Source organism: Condylura cristata, unplaced genomic scaffold, assembly GCF_000260355.1.
Source record: "Condylura cristata isolate star-nosed mole 26May11 unplaced genomic scaffold, ConCri1.0 scaffold00015, whole genome shotgun sequence".
NCBI lineage: Eukaryota > Metazoa > Chordata > Mammalia > Eulipotyphla > Talpidae > Condylura > Condylura cristata.
The window spans coordinates 1,244,791-1,256,084 of NW_004567116.1; the positions used below are offsets into that span (position 1 = coordinate 1,244,791).

Here is an 11,294-nt window from a genome sequence, read left to right on the forward strand (position 1 = left end):
AAGGAGCTGGCACCATGCACTCAGTGTTCACGGGGGGCTGCTGGGTGGGCCGCCCGCGGGGCGGGGGAGAGCCGGCAGCCGGCTGCCCGGGCTAGAGGCTAGCAGGTATGAGGCCAGGCCACGGCTCCTCCTTCCTCCCGGAAGGAGACGTTCCCACGGTCCCACCTCGAAGCAGCCTGGGCCCTTCTCAAAGCGCTACAGCCGCAGCCCGGCTTTCACTCAGTCCAGAGGGACGATGGTGGCCCGTGCCAGGGTCCTGCACAGCCTCCCCTCCAGCGGGAGCTGCCCAGCGTGCCCTAGCTACTTGGCAATAAAAATACACGACTGACGTTTAAATTTGAATGTCAAGTGAAAAAAACGACATTTTTCAAAGCCGCTGTGTACTCGTTCACCTGAAATTCCAAACTGGTGTCCCGTATTTTCAATGGCATCGTGCCCCAGGCATGTCCTCTCCCTAATTGCAGAGTGCTCAGCCAGGGCCCCCCCCCCCCCCCCCGGCCCTGGAAGGCCCGGAAAGGGACTGCCCTCCCACCTGGAATTGTCCCTGCCCACTCTGTCCATCCGACTCTGCGCTACTGCAAACGCCTACTGCAAACGCAAACACGCCAGAGCAGGGCGGGAGAAACTGGATCTTGCCTCGAGCCTCCCAGCTAGAGGAAAGCTTGTCTGTAGACTCCAGCTGCTGCACCCAGGGCTTGTTCCCCAGCGGTGGTGAGAACAGCCTGAGGTCAAAAGGATGACCTGGCAGCTTGTTCCTCAAGCAGACAAAAGAAAGCTGGGGAAAGAGATGCCTGCCTGGCATTGTTGGCCAGGCTTGGGACAGGGTGTCGGCTGTAGGGAAGATTCTTTCTTCCACCCCAGCTCAAATAAGTGACGGTGGGACAGACAGGGCCAGGGAGCTGGCAGAGTGCCTGCCCAGTACCCAGCCTCCTGCTGCTCCTCAGAATATGTCTCCTGAGAGCTGAATGAGCCTTCTGGAATCTGTCTAGAGGTGCTGTTAACCATCCCAGTGTTCACTGGGAGACACCGGAGAAAGGTAGCTTTTCTGGAAAATGCATCCTAATACCATTTCGGACTTAGTAAGAGAGGTGTCGTTAGGGGAATTATTGTTGCCTTCCTTTCCGACCCCTTTCTTCTGTCCCATGTGTCCTCTTTAGGAAGGGGAGTTGCCAAGGTTTACTGAGTGATGGCCTGTTGTCCGAAACCACTGGCTTTGTCATGCATGCTTTCACTCTCATGAGTAGGTTGTGAGATCATTGTTAGCCTCACTCTCTGACGAATGAGAAACCAAGGTGCTGAGGAAGACACAAACATATTTCCCATGGAGAGTGCTGACTCAGCCCCGCCTCGAGGATGGCTTTGGGAATGAAGGGTGGAGGAAGAGTTGCCAATGATAAGTACTCCGGATGAGTTGGTAACCCTGGTGCCCAGCCCTTATCCTTGGGGTGAACCTTGGGATGCACAGACAGTGGAACACCCACCCCATCCTAAAAGCAGGAGTGACCTAACCCAGGGAGTTTGGGGACACAACCACCCATCTACCCTCCCTCCCAAATGTTGGCAGAAGGGAAGGCAGGTGCCTTGGCCAAGAGGCCTCCCAACAGGCCTTGCGGTAGCATGAACCCCGGCAGCAAGGCGGGGGGTCAGGCAGGTGTGGTTCTCAAACTCTGGTAGGTTGGTTACACTTTATCCACCCACCCACCAGGAGCTACCCTGGTGCTTCACATCAACTTTGAACATCTTGTTTATTCTGAAAAGAAATTTCCTGTTTGTTCAGAAGTGACCCCACCTGAAGCGCCCCAGATCGGCCATGACCCAAACCCAAGGCTTCAAATGAAACAAGAACTGCCTAGGAATGTTGCCTGGTAAACAGGACATTTGAGGGACTCTGAACTGGCTTTTCTCTTGAATGTGACCTCTCTGGGGACATCATTCCTAGACACTTCCCAGTCCTACCCTGCTCTCCCAGGCTTCCCTAGAGCACGCCAAGGCCCTGGGGAGACTGACCATAGGAACTGAGGTGAGAAATAATCCTGAGATCCCCCTGATCAGGCTGATGTAAAAGCCTGTGAGGAGATACTTCTTCCCCCCCCCCCAAAGAAAAACTAAAAGAGATTGTTTCCCACCCTGATAGGAGGAAAGGGTTAACTGCTTCTCTCGGGTCTTGAGCGATGAGTCCCCCCACCCAGTTCCCATAACCGGGTTTCCTGAAATGGAGCAGGTCCCAGGTGCCTCTCCACTAATCACATCCTTGGAAATGGGGCCACGGAGCCCAGATTAGCGCATCCCTTCACCTTCTTGAGGCCTTCTCCACCCGGAGCACGGAATCTGGGGCAGCCGTACTAGTCACCTCCGTCCGCTTTCCTGTCAGGAGTCAGACAGTGGTATCACCACAGGGATGTTAGGTTATGGGGGCACTGGAGGCCATAGTGACGCTGGCTTGGAGCCAGTCCTTGAACTACAGCATCTGTTCTGCATTCTACAACTTGGGGGTGAAAAATCAATGCCCCTCATGCTGACGTTTGTATAACTAGGGTCTTGTCTTCTTCATTCCCTGTGTTCTTCCTCTCCTCAGGAGGACGGTCAAGGGCACCGAGTGAGGGGCGGGAGGAAGGGAGTGCCTGTTCTTCCTGACTGACAGTCTCTCTTTGCACAGTGTTGCTGATTTCTCCTCCACCAAGAGCAGATTCTGGGGCCAGCCCGGGAGATTCATTCCTTTCCTGTTAGTGTCCAGTTTCTCCTCTTCCTAGAGAACCAATAAACTTGATCTCACAAGGTGGTTCTGCTCGCTGTAATTGGCTCTTCCTCTTCGGGCAGGACTCCATTTGGCCGGCTGATGTCCACCAGAAGGGAGTTTTCTTTGGGACACAGAAGCTTGGGAATGGAAGCTGTAGTGTAATCTGGCCACAAGTGGTGAAGGAAACCTATTGACCCGAAGTCCAGATGGTCAACTTTATTTGAAAGACGAGGAGGCTAACTGGGCCAAGGATTCTTCTGGGAGCCCCCTTACACGGCGGCTGCTGCCAACTGTTCAGTCTGGGCTGCGTCTCCACGTGCTGACAGACAGCGGGGCTTTACCGGGAATACGTGCAAAGCCTTTTAAACTAGTAGCATGGAAGCTGAGCAGAGCTGGCTTTTCACTGATCCTGAGGCTGACTTGATTTTCATCTGTGCTAGTTTTGAGGTCCCTCTGCCTGCAGGTGCACCAATGCTCATTCTCACCAGTGGAAGAGACGCTGGGACCCAAAGTCTAAAAGGGTCAGGATGTCTGAAATCTCTTTCCATTTTATCACTTACTTTAGGTGTTATGTTCTAGTTTTCCACAACTAAAATAAGAAAAATTCTCCCAGGAATATAGTTAAAATAACATCTGTGAAACCATTTGAGGGTTTTAGGACCTTTAAATTAGAAGAAATCTTAGAAATCATTTAATCCACTCTATCCCAACCCAGAAGCTGGTTTGTTTCCAGTTCATTTCCTTTGCTCCCACCCTCCTTTGACATAGCCTCCACCTAGCACCCTCCTCAACCTCTTCCTGGTACCCAAGGTGGAGAATTGAAGGAGCTGGCACCATGCACTCAGTGTTCACGGGGCCATAGGGCCCTGCCCTAACTGGTCTCCTTATTTCATGCATCCTGACCCATTGCTATCTATCTAGTTTTTACCTGGAGGTATCTCACTGAGAAATGTGCCACCTCAGAGTAGTGATTTGGTAGAGTTTTTCATTATACTGAAAGGAAATCTCCCCCTGCTATATCTTCCACACATTCACCCCAGTTCTGCCCTTTGAAACCACAGAGAATGTACCTGATCCTTTTATAATGGGGAGTGGAGGATACCAGGATTGTTATTGTTCACATGTCACAGTGGCTCAGACCCAGCCTGAATGATTGCATTGCAGGTGTCCTGGGCTTTGTACACTAGCTGTGTTCCTGAAAAGTTACATAACTGCGTGTGTGAATCAAGCCATTTTAGACATCCTGGGAAGCTGATTTTAAAAGAAACCCTGTTATCAGTTCTTTCATAAACTCAAGAATCCTTTTGTAAACTAAATAACCTCCCACATTAACCTTTTACACAAATCCAGATTTTCATACATTATGTTTCCTGCAAGGCGAGAGTTGCCGATATGCAAAACCAGTTAAATAATGATGGCAACAGCTAACATTTATCATTGCAGCTTCCTTCTTTAAAACCATCCCCTTTGCCTAGTACAACCACTATGGAAAACTGTCTGGAGGTTCCTCAAACTGCTAAACATGGAGCTTCCCTACGACCCAGCAATCCCACTCCTAGGTATCTACCCAAAAGACACAAAAACACTGATTGAAAAAGATACTTGTACCCTCATGTTTATTGCTGCTTTATTTACAATTGGAAAAACATGGAAGCAGCCCAAATGCCCAAAAGTAGATGACTGGATTAGAAAGATGTGGTACATATATACAATGGAATATTACTCAGCAACCAAAAAAGAGAAACACATGTCTTTTGCAGCAACTTGGATGGAGCTGGAAAAGATCATGCTTAGTGAGATAAGCCAGAAAGAGAAAGAAAAATACCGGATGGTGTCACTCATAGCAGGAGTATAATGGACCAGGCGAGAAAATAACAAAAATAATGAACAACCATATACCAGAGACATTTTGTGGGGGTGGAGTGGGGAATGGGATCAAAACCGGGGGGGGAGGGAGGGAAATGCATGGGACTATGGTGGTGGCACAGGGGTGATATGGTGATGGGAAACCCGCGGGGATTACAATCGAGATGGAAAAAAAAATGTGCAAAATGATGTAAAAATAAATAAAAATAAATTAAAAAAAAAAAAACCATCCCCTTTGCCGATGAGGAAACCAAGGCTTAAAGAAGCTAGAACTCCAAGGTCACATGATTCACACACAGTAGCCCAACGCCCAATGAGATCATAAGACTCCAGAGTCTTGTGTCTCAACTACCAGAACATTTCAGGCTGTTGAAACAACGAGCTGTGTCCACAACAGGGGAAGCAGGCTACGGGCCAGGGATTGGCCAGAATTCCTCTAGCCTCAAAATCCATCCTCTGCATCTGCCGCCATGAGTCCCCTAGCACAACTCATCTTTTACAGTACAAGCTGATGAAGGGAGCCCTAAAACTCCCCTTCAGCTGGCCCTCCCTGGAGGCGCAATGGGTTAAGTCTCAGCACTATGAAGCTGTCCCATCCACTGCAGCACAAGTTCAATCCCCGGCCAGGGAATGACCCACAGGGCGCAGCAGACCTCTCCTGTCTCCCCGCTGCTCCCCTCAGCCGTGTGCTTTATTGATCTGCCTGTTCTGCTTCCCACTCTGCCTCTGGGGAAATCCTCTCTCCTCCCTGCCCACACCTCTGGCCTGTACCCCAGTTCTTGTATGTATAAATAAATCTTTAAACAAACAAACAAATAACCTCCCCTTCAGCTATTAGCATCAGGCAGATGCTGCCACATGTATTGAGTTGTCGGATAATACATGACTTTTTTTTCTGTTTTTTAAGCAAAAAAGTGTCGTGACTTTTCTAACAACCCAATATTTTAGGTACAGGCATGCAATCAGACATTTTATCAAAGGGTTTGTGTGCCCCAGGGGTTCATGGCCTGAGTTTCTTGCAGGAAGAAGGTTCCTCACTGCCAGGGAAGATCCAAAGCCTTGAGGATCATGGTTGATCCCAGCCTGCTTCTAGCTGGGTTAGAATTACTCCGGTGGGTTTTAGACCCAGTTTTTCATGGCGTTTAGGTTGTAAGTTAAAAATAGTCTGGGAAGGATGGTCCATAAATAAGTACTTTTTTGAATCCAAACTGGACAAAGAAAAATGACTGTCATACTTTCGTGTCCTCCAGTCAGTTCCGGTGTCTCCAGTGTTAGTCTCCAGCCGCGTGTCCTCACAGACTGATGGGCTGCGACCACATCAGTGCCCTGGCCTGTGCGTACCGCCCTCTCTGGTCTTTGCCCTCCCCTGTCTTCCATGTCTCCTCTACCCCCCAGCCCCATCTTGATTTGAGACTCTCTTGGCTCATCTGAACACTTTGACTTTCAAATACATGATGATTTGCAATTCATCTTGTAGCAGGTGTTCCACTGGCCTCCCGGTCCACAGTAACCTCAGTTTCTAGAAGGCTCTGAGCACAACTCATGCCCTCCAGACCTGTCCTGGTACCCAGCAGGCTTATTTACGTCTCCAGCCACAGTCTCAGGTGGGGAAATGTGTGCTTTTAAAAACACAATCCTCAGCATAGCGCTTCAGCCCCTGATGAACAGCAAGGAAGTAATGAGCCTCAATAGTGCAAAACAACTCAGTCACTGCAAGGTTTTTTTTTTTTTTTATTTACTTATGCATACAGAACTGGGGTACAGGCCAGAGGTGCAGAGGATTCACCAGAGACAGAGTGAGTGGGGAGCAGAACAGCCAGATTGATGAAGTCCACTGAGGGGAGCAGCGGGCGGGTCAGGAGAGGTCTGCTGAGCCCTGTGGGTCACTCCCTGGCCGGGGATCAAACTCGTATGGTGTGGACAGCTTCACAGTGCTGCACCTTAACCCGCTGTGCCTCAAGTGCCTACTTTTGCCTCCCTGGCCTGAGCTAGCACAGCCTCCTGCCCTTCATTTGGCCATGAGGCTCTTTTCAAACTAAGCCAGTGATGGCTGGGTGGGAAACTCGGTGGCTCCCAGCGCTGCCCTCCCTGGTACTACTCAACCTCCATCTGCTCCCAGCCTTGGGCTATGGGTTTTTCAGCCCCTGCACCCCATAAGCTCCCTTGACTTCTAGTGCTCAGCTCGTGTTCACTCTTCTCTCAAGGGCTGGATCCTCAGGAAATTCTCAGATTTCCTGTAATTGTCAAGAAGCCAGGGAGACAACAAGTGGTTGGAGGTGGAGGATCACAGGTACATAGGGGGCAGGGTGGGGTGGCCTACATTTTCAGAGGTGTGAACCTCTAGCCCCAAACCATATACAGAGTTGTAAACAAATGTAACCTCGATTTGTTTTTTTTAATGATGCAATTCAGAAAAAAAAGGGAAGAAAAAAAGCCAAGGAGACCAGGGCTGGGGGGTCCGGGGTGGGGGGCGGCTGGTACAGAAATGGAATTTATCTCACACCAGCTTTGTCTACACCGGTGGCCTTGTCATTGCTGGCAGACCCCTTTTGTTAGCGCAGGGTTCTTTGAAGTTCCAGGAGTAGATGCAGCATAAGCCCTCTGTCTAGTCCTGTTGGGTGGTGGGAGAGCAGGAGGCCACTATTGCATCTTAATTCTCTCGCTCTCCTCTCCCAATCCTTTTCAATTCTGCTCCAAGCTCAAAAGTGTTATCTTCTTGTGGAGGAGAAGCTCATATGTTCTTCCCAACTCAGCAGTTGACGGTGTAACATCTGAGCTATAGGTTTACCAGATTCTGTCACTCGATATTTAAAAAGAAAATTCTGCAAAAGGGAAAGAAAATCTCCTCTCTAGAGTCTGGCTCTTACAATTAAAAAAAAAAAACAGAGCTTTCAAAAATATCTCTGACGGTTAGTAGTTGCCAGGAGAGGAGGAGGTTATGGAATAGGTAAAGGGTTCAAGAGATAGAAAATTACAGAGAGAACAGAAGTCACGCCATGTCCTATTAAACATGCAACTATAGTCAATGGTGTTGTTTTACCTACTTGAAGGTGGCCGGGATAACAACCTTAAAAATTCTCATCAGCTGGCTGTATTCCAAAGATATGGTACACATACACCATGGAATATTACCCAGCGATCAAAATAGATAAACACGTGCCTTTTGCAGCAACATGGATGGAGCTGGAAGGGATCACGCTTAGGGAAATAAGCCAGCAAGAAAAGGAAAAATACCGGATGGTTTCACTCATAGCAGGAGCATAAAGGACCAGGGAGAAAATAACAATAATAATGAACAGCTATATACCAGAGACATTGTATGGGGGTGGGGTGGGGGCTGGGATAAAAAAGGGGGGGAGGGAAGTGCACTGGACTATGGTGATAGCACACGGATGATTTGGTGATGGGAAGCCCACGGGGATGACAGCTGAGATGGAAAAGGCACAAAATGATGTAAAAATAAACTGTTATATTAAACTAAAAAATATTCTCATCAGCAGAGTTTTGTAATGTAGCTTTGCAGTGTGAACCATGCTCACTAGATTGATGGAGGGTCACTGCCTCGCACACCCGTATCGAGTGATGATGCTGTTCCTGAAGCCCACAGAGTGTCATATGTCAATGTCACCGGAATTCTAAAAACCTCTGTAGTGGAATTTAAAAGCTCTAGTTAAGAATTGAAAGAATTCGGCTCTGCTCTTTCTCTGTCACCCGCGTAGGGGTCTATCGTGAAGGCTCTCACAACTGTTTACATGTCAGGGGACAGGCTGGGGCAAAAGAAATGGAAAACACACTATGGAAAGCTCATTTCTCTTTATCTTCCTGTCTTCATCTGTACAATAGCGTTTATATTTACCTTTTGCAGTTAAACTACACGTCTAGAATGCTAGAAATGAGCCCTCCATGAATGTTAGCAACTGCTGCTGTTATTCCCCATCCTACCTGGCTAACGCTCACATTTCAGTCTAACTCAGATGCTCTGAAGTTGTTCCCCGCCCCCACTCCCACTCAGGCGCGGACCCTGTTGGACCACACGGGCATCCACATCATCGCTGTGCTTTGCGGTGTCCCCGTGAGCCGTTCTTTTTGAACACCTGCAACCACACTAGACTGGCAGCTCCAAGAGGCTAGAGCAGGGTCCGTTATTCTCGCCGCTAGAGCCCCAGATCACAGGTCAGCGCCTGGCGCAGAAGCCAGGTGTTTTCTGAAGGAATGATTGATGGCTTGGGCGGCGAGAAGGCGGGGCCAGGGAATTCAAACGATTCCAGAAGGTTGTGATCGCAGACAGTAAGGGCAATCCCGGAAGGGACTAGCGTTTCTTACTAATTTTTGAAGCTAGCAGATCCTTGAGCATATTTCAGGGCTGGTGGGAAGGAGCCAGAAGAGAGGGAGCTCGCCAGAAGGAGCGAGAGTCATGAGGCTGTGGGAGGGGGTGGGACTTAGGGCAGGAGCCAAAACAAGTCTCAGGCAGAAGGAGACACCCGGCTTCCAGGGTCTGGGAGTGAGAGCTGAGAATTCGTCTCTGTTGGCAGATCTGGGACCAGCAAGTCCCTACCAAGACCTTTCCTTGGATCTTGGTCACGTAATCAGCAAATCTGGATGCCCCGAGAAGCTCAGCACGCTTGCTGGACATCATTTCACTCACTTTTGCCACCCAGCGAAAGGGAAGCCTACGTTTTCTTCATCATTGACTGTACTGACGCACTGAAGAGCAAAATCACAAGTTTCCAGAGCAACTCAGTGACAGCAGAGACGCGCTGATCTCAGTGTTCCTTTACTGAGCATGCTTCCTCCCCCAACTGGGAAAAAGGATGGTAAAGGGAAGAGGAGGGGGAAATAATAATGGCCGCGTGCTTACTATGTGCTGGACACCAGTATACCTGGTATTTTATCTGCCATACTTGTTTGATCATCGCACTAGGTATCATTTTACAGGTGAGGAAACTGAGTCCCAGGGAGGTTAAGTAACTTGCCCAAGGTCAACAGCTCTTAGGTGGCAAGACTAGGTCTTAAAGCCTGGAGTTTGACTCCAAAATGGATGCATTGAACCACTCTGGTTCGCCCCCTCCCCAGGAAGAACAGGTCAGATGTTGTTTCTAACACGACTGACTCTGTGCACGTGGGCATTCGCTCAGGGATCTGGGCATCCATCAATTTGCCCCTCAATAAAATGAGAAGAAGAGTGTTTACCTCATATGGCTTTCAAAGGGTCAGAAAATGCATTGTGCTCATCATTAAGACCTAAAACCCTGGCGAGATCTCAGGCTCTGGAGGAGCCCCTAGGTCCCCACAGAACACAGCAGCTGCAGGGGGGAGGTCTGGAGCCTCAGAATAGCACTACTGATTCTGTCCCATCAGCTGTAACATCGCTGACCGAGTCTCCCTGCGGCTGGGAGCAGTTGCAGCCTGTGCCCTCCCGTCTTTGATTCCACAGCCAGGAGTGACTGCTTATTCAAAAATACATAATAAACAGCCTGAATGGCAGTTCCTAGGAAGCCCAGCCCAGCAGACCCATTTCCAGACTGCTGGTAGATGCACTGTTCCAGTTTAGGGGTAGAGTCAGACAATCCGGGCCAGAAGAGAACTTCAAGGTCATCTTCTAATGCATCGCCCTGACCGCTCCCAGCCCATTTTATAGACTAGGAAAACTGAGGTCAGATAGGTGGGATGATACTAGTTAGGACTGCCAGCACTTCAAGTGGATTTAACATAAATGACACCACCTCGCCAATCATATCTGAAAAAACTTTAAAGACTTGTTTCAGTGTGCATACATTCTCAGAAAGGGGGGGCCTCCAAAATCCCACTACCATCTGTAGAAGTGCATACACCACGGAAAGCCCTTTCTGCTGTGCCTCTTACTTGGCCATGTCAGACGTTCCCCTAGGGAAAGGGGCCCAGCACCTCAGAGACAAGATAACCTAATGGTCAAGCTCCAACTGCTCTGTCCCCCCCACCCCCGAAGACCCCGCCCCTCTTCTGTTCTTACCGGGTTGGCCGCGCTGAGTTTCCTAGTCTGGAAGAACAGTATCCACCTCTGAGAAGTGCAGGAGGTCACAGGCGGAGATGCACTGGCAGCGCCCGCCTGGCGCTCTCTCACTTGGTGATTATTGCTTGTCCTTTCCTCCCCATCACAGCACTTCGCCGTGGCTAGTGAACTCAGACCTTAGACCACTCAGACACTAATAACCCGAGCAGAAACCCAGCTGTGCCAGGCCTAGAACTGTCCGTCCCCTCCCCCAGCCCCCTCCCTCAAGGCAGTGAGTAGGCTGAATTCTGCTTGATAAATGAGAGGCGCTGAGAAGGAGCTGAGAGCAGCTGGGGAGGACTGTTCCCAGAATCGGGTCGGCGAGAAGGCGAACCTCCAGCACGCCACCATGGAGCCGCGCTGGGGACTGGAGCCGGCCTGCCTGCCCGCAGGAGGACGGCAGGGAGAGCGGCTGGGTGAAAGAAAGGCTTAAGGGGAGATGGAGCGGAGGTGTCCAAAGCGGAGCATCTGAAAAGGCCAACAGGCAGCATCTTGGGAAACGTCTGGGCGGTGAGTGCCTTTAAAGGGAGGACCGCGCGTCCCGCAGATACGGATTTTGGACGCCAAGCAGCCGGGGAGAAAGGTGGGGTAGCGCCACAGCCGAGCCCCGCGGCCGAACCCTTCGGGCTGGGGCGGGGGCACCCCGGCCGCTCGCGGGTGCCC

The 11,294-nt window shown here is 50.2% G+C and overlaps 1 protein-coding gene across 1 annotated transcript in view; it reads left to right on the plus strand.

Moving 5' to 3' along the window:
- The first annotated feature begins 10,636 nt into the window (after positions 1-10,636).
- Positions 10,637-11,294, plus strand: part of SPTBN2 (spectrin, beta, non-erythrocytic 2) — a 33,296-nt gene continuing 32,638 nt past the window's right edge. Inside the window, exon 1 of the mRNA XM_012725303.1 lies at positions 10,637-11,141. The gene's annotated coding sequence lies outside the window, so the exon portion shown is untranslated. The remainder of the gene's footprint in view (positions 11,142-11,294) is intronic.